The sequence below is a fragment of the Ictidomys tridecemlineatus genome, chromosome 10 (assembly GCF_052094955.1).
Source record: "Ictidomys tridecemlineatus isolate mIctTri1 chromosome 10, mIctTri1.hap1, whole genome shotgun sequence".
In the NCBI taxonomy this organism is placed as follows: Eukaryota; Metazoa; Chordata; class Mammalia; order Rodentia; family Sciuridae; genus Ictidomys; species Ictidomys tridecemlineatus.
This window is the reverse complement of record NC_135486.1, coordinates 122,855,728-122,876,111: the sequence shown is the minus strand read 5'-3', so window position 1 is coordinate 122,876,111 and position 20,384 is coordinate 122,855,728. Positions and strand designations below refer to the sequence as shown.

The 20,384-nt window shown below is 46.0% G+C and overlaps 1 long non-coding RNA gene across 1 annotated transcript; it reads left to right on the top strand.

Moving 5' to 3' along the window:
- The first annotated feature begins 250 nt into the window (after window positions 1-250).
- On the top strand, window positions 251-18,889 carry LOC120887509 (uncharacterized). Its single transcript, XR_013426918.1, has 2 exons — window positions 251-4,768; window positions 18,641-18,889. It is a non-coding gene; the product is annotated as an uncharacterized LOC120887509 (long non-coding RNA).
- Window positions 18,890-20,384: the final 1,495 nt, after the last annotated feature.

The following is a 20,384-nucleotide window of genomic DNA, read 5'->3' as shown; positions in this document are numbered from 1 at the left end:
AAGCTTCCGTTTCTTTCCCAGATACTGCAGCTGGCCACCTCCTTCCAGTGTTCCTTGCCCATTATTTTTGGTGCTGGGGATTGAACCCAGGGGTGCTTTACCACTGAGCCACATCCGTAGCCCTTTTCTTTCTTTTTTATTTTCATTTTTGGTGGTGTTGGGGATTGAGCTCAGGGCCCTGTGCATGGGAGGCAAGCACTCTACCAACTGAAGTATATGCCCAGCCTCCCAGCTCTTTTTATTTATTTATTTTTAAATATTTTTTAGTTGTAGTTGGGCACAATACTTTTTTTTTAAATATAACTTTATTTTTATTTGTTTATTTTTATATGGTGCTGAGGATCAAATCCAGGGTCTCATGCATGCAAGGCAAGCTCTACCACTGAGCCACAATCCCAGCCCCTTTATTTTTATTTTGAGACTGGGTATCGCTAAATTTCTGAGGCTGGCCCCAAATTTGCAGTTCTCTTGCCTCAGCCTCCAGAGCTGCTGGGATTACAGACATGCATCACCTTGCTTCACAGGATGTGGTGATTTAAATCATATCCTCAAATTCTTAGGCAGTTGTCTCATCCAGAGATGGAATGTCCTTGAATACCAGCTTAGTCACATGCTTCTGAAGTGCCACGCAGTGTTTCCTGTGATGTCAAGGCTACTTCAGAAAAACCCATTTGGTTTCCACGTGGCTCTCCCCGGGGGAGGGTTGCTCTTAGACCCATTTGTCATTCTGTCTGGAAGCCCAGGCCACAAGACAGCACAGTGAGATCCCAGCTGACTGCCACATTCAAGACAGCTATCTGAGCAAGGAAACCTGGGAAATGATTTTAACCTCAGTCCCTGCTGGAAGACAGCCACATAAGTGACCTGAGCAGGAGCTTCCCTCCTCAGCTCCTCCCACTGCAGACAGCAGGTGTCTCTCCCTTCACTTAGGAGTGTGCTGTCTCCAGAGGCTCTCAGCCCCTGTGTCTTGGTCATGCCCCAAATAGTCCTTCAGCAGGCACTGGCTCCCCAGACTGAAGGTGAAGTCCACGCTTGGAGAGGGAGACAGACAGGGAGAAGAGAAAGCTTCTCTCTAGAAGACAGAGAGGCTTGTCTATAAAAACACCAAGGGACTTAAATTGGTTTTACTTCTACTAACACATCTCATTAAGCTTCTGTTTTCCGTAGCCCTTTTCTTTCTTTTTTATTGTCATTTTTGGTGGTGCTGGGGATTGAGCTCAGGGCCCTGTGCATGTGAGGCAAGCCCTCTACTATCCCCAGCCCACCGAGTTGTATGTGTTTTTAAAAGTCTCTACTTGGCATGTGAATTGTTTTCTCAGTAAATTTGAACATAAAGTCTACTGTCATTGACTGAAGCAAATATTTTATATTTGGGAAACTGTTTTTAAATGATTGTGTTATATATCTGGCATGGTGGCACATGCCTATAATCCCCAGTACCAGAAAAAGATTTTATTATAGAAAGGCGTGGATAAGACCAGGACGAGGCAGAGGACCCATCACCAGGGCTGTGTGCCTGTTCTTCGCCCACCTTCTCAGTTTCCTGTGCCCCCAGGCTGCTCGATAAGGGTACAGAGTGCTGAAGGAAGGGTACTAGAGGGAACGTCTGAAAGGACGGGTCTTGGCTTCATGGAGCCCACTTCTTTGAACTCTTTTGTTTACTCCAAAATAAGGCAAGCACTGAAAGCCTCACTGTGCCTGGACCTTTGTGACTGCAGGTGTTTTTCTCCCTAACAGTATCGGGGATTGAACCCAGCGGTGAGCAGCACTGAAGCACATCCCCATTCCCCTGCCCTGCTTTTTAAAAATTTGTGACAGGCTCTTGCTAAATTGCCCATGACAGTTGTCCAGGCTGGCCTTTAACCTGCAATCCTCCTGCCTTGGTCTCCTGAGTAGCTGGGACTACAAGTGCACACCTGGCACCTGTGCACCCTCTTTGTCAGGGTGGGGACTGACTGCATGAAGGCATGCATTCCTCCTCATTCACATACCTGCTCAGGGACCCACACTGCCACATGTACCTGGGCATCTAACCTGGAGCCCTGGGAGCCTTCCTGAGTATTCCCTTCACCCTTGCCACCAGATATACTTGCTCTCTAAGCTCTGCCTGTTTACCCCTTGTCTGCTTCTCCTTTATCTGTATTTTTCTCCCCAAAGCCATTATTCCAATCTGGCTATAATAATTTCTGGCTTAGACTATTGCAGTAGCTGCTAGTATGTTAGCCACTAAGTAAAGCGGGAAACTTCAGGGGCAACTCTTGCATTAAAGCACCTTCAAAGTTGTCCTTTCTTTTTATTTCAGTTAATGCTCTTTGGAAAACTTGCAGAGAACCAACCAGGGTCACAAAGCCACTCTGGCTCATTCTTTGAGGTGACCTAAAGTCACCTTATACTACTGGCTCCTTATACTATTGAATTGAGCATGCCCAGAAGCATTTGGGGGCCACCATCTTTATAACTCCAAACTGAGCTTGCCCAGAAGCATACAGCTTGAACTGAGCATGCTCAGGAACATTGGCACCCTTAGTGTGCTTTCCTATAGAAATACAGACTCCCTGAAGGAAACCCCATGCTTCCTTTCCCTAAGGAGAGCATTGCTTTGGAAATAACCCCAGTGCCCTCCCAGTGCAGGTGGTAAATCAGTCTCCACTCTTTTACCTTCTGGTTGTACTTTTTGGGTTTGCACTCATTAAAGTGGGAACCCACTGCATTTTGTTACATGGTTGGTGACCTCAGTTAGGACTTTCCCTTGATAGCTCCCTGTTTTTTACTGCTTGACTCCCAATAGGAGAGAGATGGAAGGTAGCCTATCCCAGGCTAGCCATCCTGCACTGCTGGAAATGGGTCCTGGCCTGCTAAGGAGAACCCTCTCTTGGTGTATGATGGTGACCTGCCTCGCCTTTCTGTTTCCCAGAGAACTTGATAGTTGTTCCGAGCTGTCATTTGGAAGCTTTCCCTGATAGATGGGTGGAGCTGCTCCCTTGAGTCACTGACAGAGGCTCCACAACAGATGGAAGCAGGCAGGGGTCAGCTGAACGTCTAAGAGTGCCTCTTGGTCTTGACAGAAAACCTCCATCCAGGCTGAGCCCAGGCATCCAGGACATTACCAGGGGGCTCTGTCCTGAAGAGGAGGCTGTTCAGGGTCGACCAACCACAGAAGCCCTCAGAGGAGGGCCAGGAGAGTTCTGTGCTGGCTGGAAACCATTTCCACCCCCAGATCTACAGCAAGGTAAAGGGGTCCCTCCAAAGGATGTAAAGGATGGAAGTATGGGGGTCTCTGTTTTATCTTGTTGGTATATTCCAGAACCACCAGATGTGTAATTTTATGATTTCAATGCCATGAAATACCAGAGCCAACATTCACACCTGCATAAAGAATTGTGGAATCTGTGTTTTGGCTAATCATTCTCTCTTCCCCCTCAGGCAACTCATATGGGCAATCAGATATCCACAACAGAGGGCAGACCATTCATGTGTCTCCCCCATCATTGACAGGGGTTAGCTACTCAGTGATGACCAAGGGACAGATGGTCTTTCTCTGTAACATGTTATGGCTATAGTATGATCAGGGAGACCAAGAACAATGGCCCAATGTTGGGTATCTACATTACAATACTAGACCATTCTCTGCAACAGAAAGGAAGAAGGGGAGAAAATTCCCCACGCAGTGTCTTATGGCTTTATATCAAACTGAAGGACTCCAAAAGAAATGTAATTAACCAACCTGAAGCTTAAACCTTTGATGAAATAAGGAAACCCCTTCCTGCTCTTTGAAAGACCTCCTGAGGAAGAAGACCTACTTTACTTTCCCATGGGTGGAGAGGTGACTCCCCTGCTTCTCAGTTCCTGCTGAGCAGGTGGATCCGCCTTCTCCACACCCTTCTCATCCTGAGCTCCTTTTCCAGATGCTTCTCCCAGAGCCTCTGCACCCAGACTCTCCCTTAAACTAAAACCCCTTCTTCCTGAAGCACCACCAGGCATGGGGCCAATTACCAGCCAGGAAAGATTTTTTTCTCCAGCGACAGGTTCCCAATGGACAGGGGCATTTTGTTTACATGCATGTGCCTTGTGTGACCTCTGATTTGTACAGCTGGGAAGCACATGGCCAAGGTCTGAGGGCAGACCCAGGAAGATGCATTTGTCTTATGAGGGGTATCTACAACCCACAACTCAGCCTGAGAAGATAGTCACACTTTCCTTTCCACCTTCCAACCAAAGAAGTCAAGCCAGCTGCACTGGCAGAGGCTAAAATGAAGGCTGATAAGCTGCATGCAAATCATGAAACCAGCTTGGTGACCTGCTGAATAGCTCCAGGGGACCCTTATTTTTAAAGTCCCAACTGAGTGGCAGGAGGAGCCAGTTCCCTACATACTCAGAGAATGCAGGAAGCTAGCAAACCCAAAGTTAATTGGGGCAAACAGGGAAATTCACCAGAAGCCAAAGAAGGATCCTTCAGCCTTCATGCAGAGGTTGAGAAACCATCTTCAAAGAATATACCCCTTGGCATCCAGAAGGGAACAGTAGCCAGATAACCCCAAATACCTACTTCCTATCTCAGTGTGCTCCTGATGTCTGAATAGAACTCCAAAAATTGGTCATGAGTCCAAAGACTAACCCTTCTCTACTGGTAGAGATTGCCTTTAAAATTTACAGCAGAGATATGACTGGAGAGAGGGAATAGAACAAAACAGAAAAAGCAAGCTGTCCCCATGGCAGTGGAACTCCTGTCCCCTCCAATGACCCAGAAGGAAGAAAGAAGCTGACTCAGGTGAGTGCCCAGCCATCTATGTGGGACCCATAAACCACCAGTAAAGATGGAACCAAACCAACCAGTGTGCGTTCACGAGCAAAAGGGATGGTGGAAGGAGGAAGGCTCAAACTGTCCTGGTTTCGGGGGGCTGTGGGAGGACCAGCACAACTCCTCTTGGGCCCCTCTTGCAGAAGATGGGCAGTGAGAGGCCACGTAGAAAGCCAGCTGTCCTCTGGGGAGCCCTGGGGAGCCTGGGAAGACAGCTGGGGGGCTGGGGGGAATTGGGCTTCACTCAGTACTGGAGCCACAAACTCTGTTAATTACTAAGAAGGCCTTCTGCATCAGGAAAGGAGTCTCAGAAAAGGCATTCCTCAGACCTGCCCTGGGAGTGTGCCCAGAGGTTTACCTAAGGCGCTCTGTGTGTTCCTGAGCACCACACTGCCCTCCTACAAATCGTCCAGCAAACTCAGGCAACTGTCAGTCTTCAGCAGGATACGATGGAGGTGCAGGTTCCTAGGGATCTGGATCTGAGTTCACGAGACTCAGGATGTTCACCCTGTGTTTCCAGTCGCCATATTCATCTGTCCTTCCTGCACACAGCGCTGTGTGGGCCCTGGCTATGTGTGCATGTGCGTGTGTTACTGGGGTTGGACCAGGAGAGTTCTACCTCTGAGCTACATCCCCAACTATTTAAAAAATTTATTTGATTTCTTTTTATTTATTTATTTATTTTTTTTGAGTACCAGGGATTGAACTCAGGGGCACTCAACCACCGAGCCACATCCCCAGCCCTATTTTATATTTTATTTAAAGACAGGGTCTCACTGACTTGCTTAGTACCTCACTAAGTTGCTCATGATCCTCCTGTCTTAGCCTCCTGAGCCACAGGAATTACAGGTGCCTGGCCTTAAAACTTATTTGATTTTGAGACAGAGTCTCACCAAGTTGCTGAGGGCCTCGCTAAATTGCTGAGGCAGGTCTTGAACTGGCGATTCTCCTGCCAAGCCACAGGGATCACAGGTGTAGCTACCATGCCCAATGCAGTCCCAGATTCAAAGGGTGCTTGCTATGTCTCAGGGGTCGTTACCATGCTCAGGGCAACAGCTGTAACTTGGGTGCCACTGACAGGTGGACCTCACACCAGGCCTCCTGTGTTCTGCAGAAGACAGGCTGCTGCTTGGCAGAGTGGTTCGCGAGACAGTACAAGACTCATTACCCGACCCCTGCTACCAAGTGAGTCCAGAACCTTGCCAGACCCTCAGCCCAGCCGCCCCACTACTGTGTCACTCCTGTGTCACTCCTGTACCCCCTGCTGGAAGCTGAAGTGTGGCAAGTAGGTAGCAGCAAGTCTCGCTAAAGGCCAGCCTGGCTGGTTACTCATGGTGTCTCTCCAGGAGACCTCTGAGGCTAATAGCCCACCATAGCTAAGGTCTTCAACTGAAAAGGCTAAGATAACAGTCCTGTCTCAGGACTGAAATCAGAAAAAGGAAGGACGGTGACTGCATACAGATCCCAGGTGTGCCTCCTCAGCAGTCCTGGCTCGGGGTGCTATCTGGAGAGAGAGCAGTCTTCCCAATGCAAGCAACAAGGGAATTGAACACAAAAGGGAGTTCTTCAGACTGCTTCAGGAAGGAAACCACACCCTAGGAACGTAGCCAGTGTCCACTGCCGAGGGCACTAGAGGGAGACTTAAAATCAATAAAGACACCCATGGGTAGATACGAAGAAATGTGTGGCTTTGTCCAGGAAATTCTCCAGCGGCCTTCCTCCCCTCCCTGCCTCTCTGCAGGTTTTCTCCCTCCTCCTCCAATGAAGAAAAGACAGAAAGCAAACAGGGCAAGTCTTCAATGGTCTCCTATCTCACGGGGTGGACGACAGACAAGCAGGGAAAGATCTGGTTGCCAAAAAGGGTGGCCTTGGCCACAGCTAACTCTCCCTGAAAGAGGAGCTGTACAACGGGCTTCCTGGAGGACTGGGGACGCCACGTTCAGAGATCGCAGCTAATCTAACGAAACAGCTTGCTCCAGCTGGCGGCAAATAACATTCAAACGAGGCCTCCCGCAACCTGTTAGAAAGGGCAGTGCCAGCCAGAGCCATGCAGCCTGGAAGCACTGGCGGGTGGCTTCTACACTCATGGCAGCCATCCCAGCAGGATTTAGTATCTCTCAGTTTCAGTGGTACTTGTTCTGGCTGGATAAAGCCTTACCTTGCAGAATGGAAAAAGCAGAAGTTACAAAAGGACTTTTTTTCCTCCCAAGGAGTGCTCGACCACTGGGCTACATCCCCAGCCCTTTTTATTTATGTATTTATTTTATTTGTATTTTTTATAACTTTATTTATTTATTTTTATGAGGTGCTAAGAATAGAACCCAGGGCCTCACATATGTTAGGCAAGCGCTCTACCACTGAGCTACAATCCTAGCCCCCTTTTTTATTTTTTGAGACAGGATTTCCATAAGTTGCCCTGGCTGTCCTGTCCCTGAACTTTCAATCTTCTTACCTCAGTCTCCTGAGTAGCTGGGATTACAGGTATGTAAAGTTAGTTTTTTTTGTCACTATGACCAAAATATCTGATAAGAACAACTTAGAGGGGAAAATGTTTATTTGGCTCTCAGTTTCAGAGATTCAGCCCACTGTGGCTGATGGCATTGCTTTGGGCCATGATGAGGCAGAATTTCATGGTGGAAGGGCTTGGCAGAGGAACTCTGCTCTACTCATGGCAGCCAGAGAGCAAAGAGAGACCAGGGAAGGTACCCCAGGGAAAATGAGCCCTTCCAGGGCAACCCCCAGTGACTCATCTTCTCTAGCCATGCCCCACCTGCCTACAGTCACCACCTAGTCGGTCCATTCAAACTTGATTGATTATGTTACAGTTCTCATAATCTAATCATTTCACCTCTGAACATATCTGCATTGACATAGCATTGCGGGGGGGACACTTCACATATTAAACATATCATTCTGCCCTTGGCTCCCAAGAGCTCATCTCCATCTCACAATGCAAAATGCATTTAATCCATCTCCAAGAGTCCCTATAACCTTAACAGTCCCAACATTTCCCAAAAGTCCAAGTCAAAAGTTTCCTCTGAGACTCAAGGCAAACTCTTGACCATAAGCTCCTGAAAAATCAAAAGCAAAGTTATATACATCCAATACACCATGGCATACAGTAAATATTCCCATTTCAAAGGGATGTGTAGGGGCATAGAAAGAAGAGATGGGATCTAAGCAGAACCAAAATCCAGCTGGGCAAACAATCCTGTCAGCTCCAGGTCTAGTGTCAGGGACACATATGGTGGTAAGATGTGATTTACATAAGGTTCGGGCAGGCCCATCCCCTTGACCTATCTGGTTGCAGTCCACAAGGGCTCTCTTTTAGCCTGGCTCTGTCCACAGCCAGCAGCTTCCCTTGGCAGGTGTTTCACATTACTGGCACCTCTGAATCCAAGGGGTCTCCCCTGTAGCTTTGGCTCACAGATCCATGCATTGCCCTTCCAGGGGCTGCCAGCAGGGGTTATGACTTTTCCACACTTTTCCCAGCCTTCCAGGCCTTCCTTGGAAAGGTGGAAGACTCCATGACCTCTTAACTCCAGTGTCCTGCATTCCTGCAGAACCAGCACCATGTGGATTAGGCCAAGGTTCACTGCTAGTGTGGCTTGATCAGTAGCCACACCTCCTGGGACCACAGCTGCCACAACCTCTGCTGTCTGGATGGCTGAGAATGGTAAAATAACGTCCCAGGCTTTCCTGGGCAAGCAGAGTGTCTCAATGGTCTCTTCTCAAAAAAATTTTTACTTTTAATTTTATACCCTTGGTCTCACCAATTCTCAAGTGCCTCAAGACATCTTGTATCTATGTATTGTATTATTGCTTTAGTAGTCTCTATAATCAACCATAACAACCATACCTTCTTTGACCCCAGTTTTACAAACATTTTTCTGACCAAACTGCAAGGTTTTTTTTTTTTAGTTTTTCTTTAATATTTTATTTTTTAGTTGTACACAATATCTTTGTTTTATTTATTTATTTTAATGTGGTGCTGAGGATCGAACCTAGGGCCTTGCATCTGCTAGGTGAGCACTCTACCGCTGAGCCACAACCCCAGCCCAAACTGCAAGTTTTTAAAATCCTTTCACTCTGCTTTCTTTCTTTCTTTTTCTTTTGATACTGGAGATTTAACCCAGGCCCTCTTCTGGGTGCTATATTCCCAATCCCTTTTCATTTTTTATTTTGAGACAGACTCTTAGATCCTTGCTAAATTGCTGAGGCTGGCCTTGAACTTGAGATCTCCTGTCTCAGTTACCTGAGCTGCTGGGATTACAGTTGTGCATCATAGCGCCTGTCTCCACTCTGATTTCTGCTCCTGAATTTTCACAATAAACTTGGCTAAAGCCTGTCAACAATATCCATGTCACTGCCTCTTCATTAGTGCTGCCTTGAAATTCCTCCATCAGGTTAATTGTTCCATCAACCTTAAATTTAGCCTAATAGAAAGTCTTAGGACATAGACAAAATGTAGACAACTTCTTTGCAATGTGAATGGCCTATAGTCAAATTCCCAATAGAGTCCATATTCTGCTACGAAACCTCATGAGCATGGTCTATACTGTCTGCATTCCTTCTGACATTCTGGTTGTCTGAGCTTCTGCCATAATCACTTCTGCCATAATCATTAATTTCTGGTTATAACATTCTCAGACTTTGCCAGCTTGCAACTCCAAACTTTTCTAAAATCCTCCTGCAAACCACTTCCAAAGTCTTCTGAACCACATAGTCAGGTTAGTCACAGCAATGATCCCACTCCTCGTACCGATTTCTGTGTGCATTAGCTTTTCATCACTGTAACCAAACGAGTTGACAAATGGACTCAAAGGAGGAAAAGTTTATTTTGGCTCATGGCTTCAGAGGTTCAGTTCATGGTGAGCCAATTCCATTGCTCCAGGCCTGAGGGGAGGCAGAGCATCATGTCAGAAGAGTGTGGCAGGGAAGCACTGCTCAGCTGGTGGCAGCTAGGAGGCAGGGTGGGGTTGGGGGAAGCTACGTGGCAAGTGAAACCTTCCAGGGCACACACCCTGTGACCCACTTCCTTCAGGCACACTCCATCTGCCTACAGCATCACCCACAGTTAGCCAATTAAAACTAGGAAGGACTATTTAGGATACAGTGCTCATAGTCATTTCACCTCTGAATATTTCTGCATCAACCCAGGAGCTTTTGGGGGATACCACCTATCCAAACCATAACAGAATACAATTAAGATTACATGTAGTTGGGGCTGCGGTTGTAGCTCAGCGGTAAAGTGCTTGCCTAGCACGTGTGAGGCCCTGGGTTCGATTCTCAGCACCCATAAAATAAATAAAATAAAACAAAGATATTGTATCCTATCTAAACTGAAAAAAAAAAGAAAGAATAAAAAAAAGGATTAAAAGAAGTGAGGGGGAAAAAAAGATCACATGGAGCATGGAGAACCCAGTTATCTGTCAAACGAAAAAGGGCCAATTGTACACTTAAGATAACCTTGGTCACACTGTAATAAGAAGCTAAAAACATGGTTAAAACTTTTCTATGTTGCTCTGACCTGCATTTTGAGAGTGTAGCTCAAGTGTAGCCCTTTATGATGCTGTACAGGAGTTCTTTTCTGGGGAGAATTAGCTCTGAGGCGCACCCTGATGTAAACGTCAAATTGGCACTAAAACGTGTAATTAGTGTTGGCAAACAGGGTTGACCTCCATTAGGTCTGTAAGCTAGAACTTCCCTCTCCTACAGGGTAAGACTTCACCTCTGTGAACCTGAAGACTCCATGAGTTTAAAACCTTGAAGTCAGGGTCCCCTCAGGACCAACTTAACCAGACTTGGAAAGGTCCTACTTTGTCTTACTAACTAGTTGGTCTTTCCCTAGATGGCAAGCGATGATCCCTAGATCTCAGTTGCTGGATTCATCACACTGAGTAACAAGAGCATAGAAGCCGAAACTCGCGTGTGCCTACAGGTGCCTACTCCTGTGAAGCAGGCTTGACACACACCCAAAGCTAAGGAAGCCCAGCCACAAGGGAGGCCACACAGAACAGGACTCTTCTGCTCACTCTCCTCGGTGGTCGGCCTCTCTGACAGCTTTGATCTTCTGCCTGCTTCTTCTCTTTTGTGTCCTGCCAGAAGCTTATGATCTTGTCCAGTGCAGTTGTGTTATGACTAATGGCACTTGCACACTATCCTAAGTAAGAGAAAACAACAAATGGCCTTTTGTCTTAGTCTTTTAGTTGGTTTGCTTGGTTAACAGTGACTTGGCCTGGATTCCCCCAGGACATTAAGCGTATGTTTTCCAGATTTCTTAAATATCAATTTTTCTGATTTTATTCATGATTTAGCTAATAATTCAATGTACTTAAAAATGTTGCAATAAGGTTGGGGATGTGGCCAAGTGGTAGCACACTCGCCTGGCATGCGTGAGGCACTGGGTTCGATCCTCTGTACCACATAAAAATAAAATAAAGATATTGTGTCCATCTAAAAAAAAAAAAACTAAAAAGTAAATATTTTTAAAAAATGTTACAATAAAACAACTGCAAAAGGGCCTCAAACATGATGTTGTAGGCTGCTCTGATGGTTCGAAGCCCGTCTCACTTCAGCATAAAGAGTTTCACTCCTCTAACAAGGAGGACACGGTGCCCCACTCAGTGGGAAGTACCTGCACCCTTAAGCACCACTAGAATGGTGAGGGCAATGTCTCGGGGGAATTCTTCATCTACCAAGGGTGCAGGCACCTTGGGGATCAAACTCTTCCATCAGCACACCTTTTTATTTCAGCTAATCCTTTTTAGAAAAACTTGCAGAGAACAAACCAGAGTCACCATAATAATAAGCCACTCTGGTTCATTCTTTGAGGTGACCTAGAATAACTTGGTTCATTATAATATTAAACTGAGCATGCCCGGAAGCATTTGTCCTGATCATTTGTGCTTAGAAACACATACCTTAAACTGAATGTGCTCATTCAATGCGCTTTCTTATATGAATATGTGTAGAGTGCCTGAATAAGACCCCACACTCCCTTTCCTCAGGGAGGACACTGCTTTCAAAGTGATCCCAGGGCTCTCCTTACCTGCTGCAGGTAATAAATCTGTCTCCCCTCTTTTATCTCCTGGTTGTATTTTTAGTTTTGAACTTAGCAAGATGAACCCACTGCACTCTGTTACAGTTGGAGTCTTCAAAATTCCTCTTATAGTGGAGCATGGTGGCACACACCATAATTCTGGCCATTCTGGAGGCTGAGGCAGGAGGATTGTAAGTTCCAGGCTAGCCTCAGCAACTTAGCGAGACCCTGTCTCAAAATAAAAAGGGCTGGGGATGTAGCTCAGTGGTAGAGTGTCCTGGATTCGGTCCCTAGTACTATAAAACAAACAAGGCAAATTTCCCTCCTTAAGCAAAGACAGTCTCTATAACAAACCTAGACATTTACTATTATTATCACACACTGCCTTTTAATTGATCTAGGTAGCATTTTCTATATTTCTAAATGTTGAGCATTTAAATTACCATGGAATCCAAAAGGCCACAGTTAAAAAAACAAGCAAAATACTTAGGCCTCTTTTTCATTAACTTTCATCAATATTAACTTACTTCAGTTGGTATCTCATTAAGCCATATGAAAATGATCTTTGTTAAATCACTGGATTTTCTTAGACCCCAAAATTAACACTAATGTATTTTCCTCTATGTAGACATGGAAAATAATATTCCAGTTCCTCTTTGCTTAAGTCACTCCCCAGCATCTTTTTAAAAAAATTTTATTTATTTATTTTAATTAGGCATATATGACAGCAGAATGCATTTTGATTCATTGTATACAATCGCAGCACAACTTTTCATTTCTCTGGTTGTACACGATATAGCATCACACCATACATGCAGTCATACATGTACCTAGGGTAATGATGTCCCTCTCATTCTACCATCTTTCTTGTCCTCATTCACTCTCCCTCTCCTTCCTCCCCTTTGCCCCAACAAAGCTCCTCCATTTTTACCATGCCTCCCCCCCATTATGGATCAGCATCCACTTATCAGAGAGAATATTTAGCCTTTGGGTTTTGGGGATTGACTTACTTTGGTTAGCATGATATTCTCCAACTCCATCCATTTACCTACAAATGCCATAATTTTATTCTCTTTTAATATGAGTAATATTCCATTGTGTATATATACCACAGTTTCTTTATCCATTCATCTATTGAAGGACATCTATATTGATTCCATAGTTTAGCTACTGTGAATTGAGCTGCTAAAAACATTGATGTGGCTTCGTCACTATAGTATGCTGATTTTAAGTCCTTTGGGTATAGACCAAAGAGTGGGATAGCTAGGTCAAATGATGGTTCCACTCCAAGTTTTCTTTAGAGAAGCTTCATTCTGGTCATGAAGGCATCCCTGGTTGCCTGGAGGAAACACTTGCCTGACCCAGCCTTACTGTGTCCAGAGGCCATGGGAGCAGAATGAGCTAGCTCCTGGCTTCCCTCCCTAGTTGAATCTCCAAGGAACACTGTGGATTGAGGATCTGAGAGAATAGTAAGGCCTGTAACACCTTCTCGCGCTGCACACAGGGTGGAAAGCCAGAGGAGGAAGCAAGAGCTGCACCTATCCCCAACCTCCCTGGGGACTCCCTTTCTCAATCCTCCTCCATGCTCTTCCTCCTCCTCTCTCTTCACCTTCTCCCCCATGTCACACCTCCCTATGCCACCTGTTGGGTGTGCATGCTGGCAAATGTAGGGAATAAATATTGATTGTATTGTGAACACAGAAAAAGTGGGAGGTCTCATGAAAATCAAGGGAGCTCAGTAGAAAAGAGGAAAGAGACCAGGGGAGGGAAAAGGGGCAGAGGGAGAAAGTGCTGGGGGGTGACGTTGGCCAAATTACATTGCAGTGTTGTGTGTGTGCACGAATGTGTAGCAACACACCCCACCATTATGTACAACTGTAATGTATTAATGCAAAATACAGAAAATATTGATTTTCCCCCAAAGGACAATTTTTCTTTTTATATATATTTATTTTTTAGTTGTAGATGGACACAATATCCCTATTTCATTTTTATGTGGTACTGAGGATCAAACCAGGGCCTCACATGTGCTAGACAAGCACTCTACCACTGAGCCACAACCCCCCCCCCCCCCCTGCCAAAGGGCCAAAAGGCAGTTTTTCAGTGTGGGAGGGTTTTATTGTCACAGATGTCTTCCAAATGGGACAGTTTTAAGATTAAAAAATGTAAAGAGGACCAGCCTAGTCCTGCTAACCTGCCCTTTCAGTTGTCACTCCATCTCAGCTTCCTTCGGGAAATCGTCTTATGCTGAGAACAGAAAATAGTAGGAACTGCTGCCCAAAGTCCTGGCCCCTCGTGCCAGAGGAGGCCAACAGGACCCTAGAAAACATCTCTGCAGTTCCACACAGCTGAGATGTTTGTGTATTTCTGCCCACCCTACTTCTGTTGTTCCCTTACCTAAGCCCAAACTTCTGTGGGTTTAGGGAAGGTCCATTAGCTGGATTCTGAGGTTGCTGTTTCGAATAAATATTCACTTTATTTGCTTTTCTTTTTGTTTATTTATTTTTTCAGTACTGAGAACTGAACACAGGGCACTTAACCACTGAGCGCATCCCAGCCCTTTTATTTTGAGACCAGGCCTCACTAAGTTGCTCAGGACCTCTCTGTGTTGCTGAGGCTGGCCTTGAATTTACAATCCTCTTGCCTCAGCCTCCTGAGTCCCTGGGATTACAGATGTGTATCATTGCATCTGGTTACTTTCCACATTTCTTTTATTTTATCCCTAATGCAGATGATTAACTGAATGCTGTCTGTGGGGAGCCCAGAACTATGCCTCCATTCCAGAGCCTTCATAGTGCGCACTCCGACAAGAATACCTGCTTCAGCCTGGCGCAGTAGCACATGCCTATAATCCCAGCAGCTCAGGAAGCTGAGGCAGGAGGATCACAAGTTCAAAGCCAGCCTCAGCAATTTAGTGAGGCCCTAAGCAACTTAGTGAGACCCTGTCTCAAAATAAAAAATATAAAGTGCTGGGGATGTTGCTCAGTGGTCTACACCCCTGGGTTCCTGCCACAGTATTAAAAGAAAAAACCCAAAAAACAAAAAACCTTACTTTGCTCTTGAAATGTTGCTTTTTTCTTTTTTCAGTCTCACTTTCTTGTTTTCCCTCTTCTTCTTCTTTTTTTTTAAACATTTGTTCTTTAGTTGTAGGTGGACATAATATCTTTATTTAGTTTTTATGTGGTGCTGAGGATCGAACCCAGTGCCTAATGCAGGCTAGGCGAGCACTTTTCCTCTGAGCCACAACCCCAGCCCCTCCTCTTCTTTTTTAAAAAATACTTTTTTAGTTGTAGGTGGACACAATACCTTTATTTGATTGATTGATTTTTATGTGGTGCTGAGGATGGAACCCAGTGCCTGCATGTACTAGGCGGGCTCCACCCCTGAGCCCAGCCCCAGCCCCCTGGTCTTACACTGGATTTCATGACTGCCCTTGCACAACTTTATCTCTTTTTGTGCATCTCCTTACTCTTTGTTTTGCATTGGGAACTAAACATTAGTTTTTACCTGAGCTGAATGGAAACATTTAGAAAAGCAGACAGGTCATTTTGGTTCTGCCTAATCTCTTTGGGTTCATCCCCAGTCTACCTGCTTCCTGCCCCAGGGCCAGTGGTGCAGTCTTCCACAGAGGCCCTTCCATCAGTCCATGCTCTTCTCTGGGTTGACTGTTCTTTTCCCTCAAGAGTCAACTGATTTCACCTCTCCTTGATGAGCCTCGTCTCTGCTCACAATCTGTGAAAAATGCATAGCTTTCTCTGCGACTTCGTGCTTCTGGGAAGGAGGCTGGAGCGCAGCCAACCGGCATCAGCCTCCACCCTGGATTGCCAGCAAGTGGAGTTTCTGGGTTCAGGGTGACTGCTGCTCGAGCTTGCACAAACACAGAGTTGAGCAACTCCGCTTGCAGAGGCGAAGGGCAGACCTGCTGTCCTCTGGCTGGGGCCGCTGCTGCTGCCCAGCATGATCTGGGGCCAGGCAGCCACAAGTCTTGCTGGTTTTCCAGTGGGGCTCCTGTGGTCGCCGCTGGCCTGAGCGCTGCTGGTCCTACGTGGTGTGTGCCCTAGTCTCCTTGGTACTGGATGTTCTCTTTAAAATCAGGAGGAGAGGGATATGGTGGCTTGCGCCTGTAGTCCCAGCTACTTAGGAGGTCAAAGCAGGAGGATCGCTGGAGCCCAGGAGTACAGGGCCAACCTAAGCCACAGAGACCTGCACAAAATAAATAAAAATAAGATAAGGGGCTGAGGTTGTGGCTCAGCGGTAGATCGCTCGCCTAGCATATGCGAGGCCCTGGGTTCAATCCTCAGAAACACATAAAAATAAAAACAAATGAAAATAAAGGTATTGTGTCCAACTACAACTGAAAATAAAATTAAAAAAAAAAAAGATAAAATTAGGAGAGGCGACCACATGTTACTGAGATGGTTTTGTGAGAAATACCTGGGTGCCGCAAGGAATCAGACATGCTCAGAGGTGGCTCAGCAAGGCAGGCTTCATTTCTGCCAAAGAGTGTGCTGCTGACCAAGGGGTGGGCAGTGGCCTGCTCTTACCTCAACACAACATGACCCCTGCTCAGAGAGGAGTCGCTCAGGCCACAGTTTACACATCTGGTTAATTCTGATCCTGGAATGGACAAAGGAAAGGGGCATGATTAAAATGGCTACGAATGGATTTACCTCCCAGTTAAGGCTGAATACTGTATTCTGAAAATGGACAGCTGAACTTTCTATTTCTTACTTTGGCCAGTTTGTGACTGAATGAACAAGATTTTTTTCCCCCTCCAGCAGGCCCTCCATGGGTTCCTGTGATCTTGTAGTTGGCCTACATGAGGTAGAAGGACCGTTCCCTCTCCTTCCTGTATTTTATTGTTGTAGTGGTGGTCTGTGGTGTGTGTTAGAGATACGGAGGATTGATCCCAGGGACACTTTACCACTAGCTACACCCTCAGCCCTTTTCATTTTTTAATTTTGAGAAAGGGTTTTGCTAAATTGCTGAGGCTGGCCTTGAACTTGCCATCCTTGGGCCTCAGTCTCCCAAGTGGCTGGGATAATAGGTGTGTGCCACCACACCTGGCCTATATTGTTTTTTTAAATTTAATTTTAATTTTTTTAAGTTGTAGATGAACACAATACCTTTCTTTCTTTCTTTCTTTTTTTTTTTTTTTTTGTGGTGCTGGAAATTGAACCCATGACCCTGTGCTTGTGAGGCTAGCACTCTACCAACCGAGCTATATCCCCAGCCTAATACCTTTCTTTAAATTCATTTTTATGTGGTGCTGAGGATTGAACCCAGTGCTCATGCATGCTAGGCAAGCGCTCTAACACTGAGTCACAACTCCAGCCCTGTATTGCTTTTTTAAAATATTTTTAATTGTTAATGGACCTTTATTTTATTTATTTGTATGTGGTGTGAGGATTGAACCCAGTGCCTCATGCACAAGCGCTCTAGCACTGAGCCATAACTCCAGCCATGTATTGCTTTTTAATAACCTTAATTACCTTCATTTGACTTTCTTTAGAATGATGATCTTTTATCTTTCAAGGCTAGAGTTGGTTTTATAAATTGTGTTTCTGAGCCAGGTCTCATGAGTAAAGCTGCCACCACTTGGGCTCAGCGAGTTTGCCAGACAGTGTGCCCTGAACTCTGAAACACCGCCTGCTAGTCACCAGGTCACAGTTCACTCTTCTGCCAAGGCAGAGTTGCAAATGAAAATTATCCATAATACCAAAGGAATAAAGTGGGAGGCCTTCCATTTCTTGGATCTGTTTACTTTCTTGGTAATGAAGTCTGGACGGCTGGCTTTGGGCCAGGTCTGGGCTGTGCTACTCCCTCCTGTGATTTTTATCTTTAAAACAGGCTGATTTTTTCAGCTCCTTAGAAAGAGCTTTGGTGTTTTCCACGTCAAAATGTGTGGACTAATATTTCCAAAACCATTCACCATGTTCCACGTTACTCTTAAAATTAGGCCAGGTCCTTATTTACAAGTTACTTTTGGCTTTCACCAGAACAGTTGACCATCAGGTTAAGAGAAGAGTATTTGGGCCTTTCCATGATCTCCCCAGCTCTAGATGCCCGCGACTGTTCACACAGGCCAGGATCCCACTTCTAACCATGTCGTCATGCTGATGGGGACTGGAGAGCCACTCAACAGGAGGTTCCAGTGGGACACAGGCATCACACACATGGCTGGAGTTGCAAGCAGAAAAGTGTTTCTGAGATTCTGACCTCACCCCTTCCCTCTCCACTCCAGCTGTGGAAGTGTCCTAAAGTGGGTCCCGGTGCTTGCGTGGTCCCCGCATCTCCAGTAGCTTGGACCTGGCTCCTTGCTCCTAAGAGTTGAATCCAGCAAGGTGACCCTTTAGTGACTAGGCTGCCGAGGACTGGGACTCCGTCTCCCAGCACTCTCTCCCCCCGCTGGCCTTCTCCCCTGCTCTCTTCGCTTGCTGCCATCTGGAGAGGCCAAGAGGGCAGAAGCGAGGTCTCTCAGGAGCAGCCCCCAGAGCCCAAGACCTCCAGGTGGACAGCACTGAAAGGCTGATCCTGCCAGAATCATGCCCAGGGGCTTCAGACCAGGTCTTCCTGTAGTCCGACCTTGAGGGAGACTGCAGCCGGGGCCTGACTGAGCTGGAGGACACATCCCGTCAGGGATGCTTGTGAGCATGGGTTCCTGAGGAGAGCCTGGGAGGTAGCAGACAACGCTGTTTTAAGCCACCAGAAGTGGATTTGGAGGTAATTTGTCACGCAACAATAAAGACTATCAAGAGCCCTTGCTCCCTTAATATTCTCCTCTTTTTCTTTTTTCTTAGAGACAAGGTCACTCTGTGCTGTCCCATCTGGCCCTGAACTCCTGGAGTTAAGTGATCTCTCTGCCTCAGCCTCCCAAGTAGCAGGACTGTGAGGTCCATACCACTCCTCCAAAGGAATTGGACTTGATCATCTGTTTCCTTCAGCCACTAAAATCAGACTCACATTATTTGCTCCAAAATTCACTCTTTTCATCCTCATGAAGGTTGAATTTACTAGTTTTAAGAAAAGTTTTTGCTTTTGGTTGTGGAGTTTTTTGTTTTATTTTTGCTTTGTGTGTGTGTGGCTAGCTAGGTACTGGGGATTGAACCCGGGCCTTTGACATGGTTGGCAAATGCTGCGCCACTGAACTATACATCCCTTCCCTGGCCCCGGAAGGTTTAGTTTGCAGAACTGGCTGGAGTGAGCGAAGTCAGGACCCTGCAACCTCTGGAGGGGCTCAGGGTCCTTAGGGCCAGCCGCTCCTCCTCCGCGCTGTGCAGGGTCTGGCTCAAAACACCTCCAGGTTGTTCTCACTGTGGTTCCTACCTTGCGGTGTTTTTGTTTGTCTACAGTCCAGAGGACTTTCCGTTTTCTACACACATTATTCCATGAATTCACGGGAGTGGTTCAGCAGATGGAGCTCCTTCTTACAGGTGCCCACAGAATGCACTTCTCGGGTGCAGCATGCTGGCATGTCAGCGGATCCAGTTCCTTTCTTTTGACCCCCTTTTGTGGCCCATCGTTGTCCATTGCTATCTCAGGAAGCACTCTTGAGCTCTGGGCATGCTCAGTGTGAATGTTACTTCTTTTGGCTTGACCTTGCCTTTGTTTACAGGGGTGCCCACAGCATGCTATGTAAGGCCTCAGGCTCCTCCAGCTCTGCTACTGAGGCTGCTTTCTGAACAGTAGCCACACCATTGACCTTGACCTCTCTAAGATCACCTTTCCTGAAGACTTGCATGCACAAGCCCAGAAGAACAACTCCATGTTTTCTTTTCTTTTCCTTCTTTCTTTCATAGTTCTAGAGATTGAACACAGGGATGTTCTACCATTGAGCTTCACCCCAGCCATTTATATTATTATTGACTTACTTATTTTTGAGACAAGGTTTTGCTAAGTTGCTGAGGCTATCCTTGAACTTATGATCCTCCTGCTTCAGCCTTCTGAGTCACTGGGACAACAGGCGTGTGCCACCACGCCTGATGCAGCTCTGCATTCTCTAAAGGCTTAGAGAGCATATACAGGGTACCTCTCCTCTTTCCTTTCGTTTTAGTCATTTTGGCAAATTATTGGAAAATGGTAGTTCCAGCCAAAAGGTTCTTCTTTGGTTGTTAAAGAATTATCTGGAGTTCCTTCTTATTTCTTTTTCAAGAATATTTGAATTTATTATTTAAAATAACAGCCTGAGCCAGGCAGAGTGGCGCACATCTATAATCCCAGCTAGTCCAGAGGCTGAGGCAGGACCATCACATGCTCAAGGCCAGCCAGGGTCCTTTCATTCTCCACACTGCCTTCCTATATCGCTTGCTATTGACTTCAACACATGAAAGACATTTCAAAGATTAAATACCTCCATTAAAAATTTAAACATGAGCTGGGGCTGTGCCTGGCATGTGTGAGGCACTGGATTCGATTCTCAGCACCACATATAAATAAATAAAATAAAGGTCTATCAACAACAAAAAAAAATATTTAAAAAAAAATTAAACAGATTCCAGATTCCAGAATCTCTTCTCTCTCAGTCCCGGGTGTTTGACAAGCCTC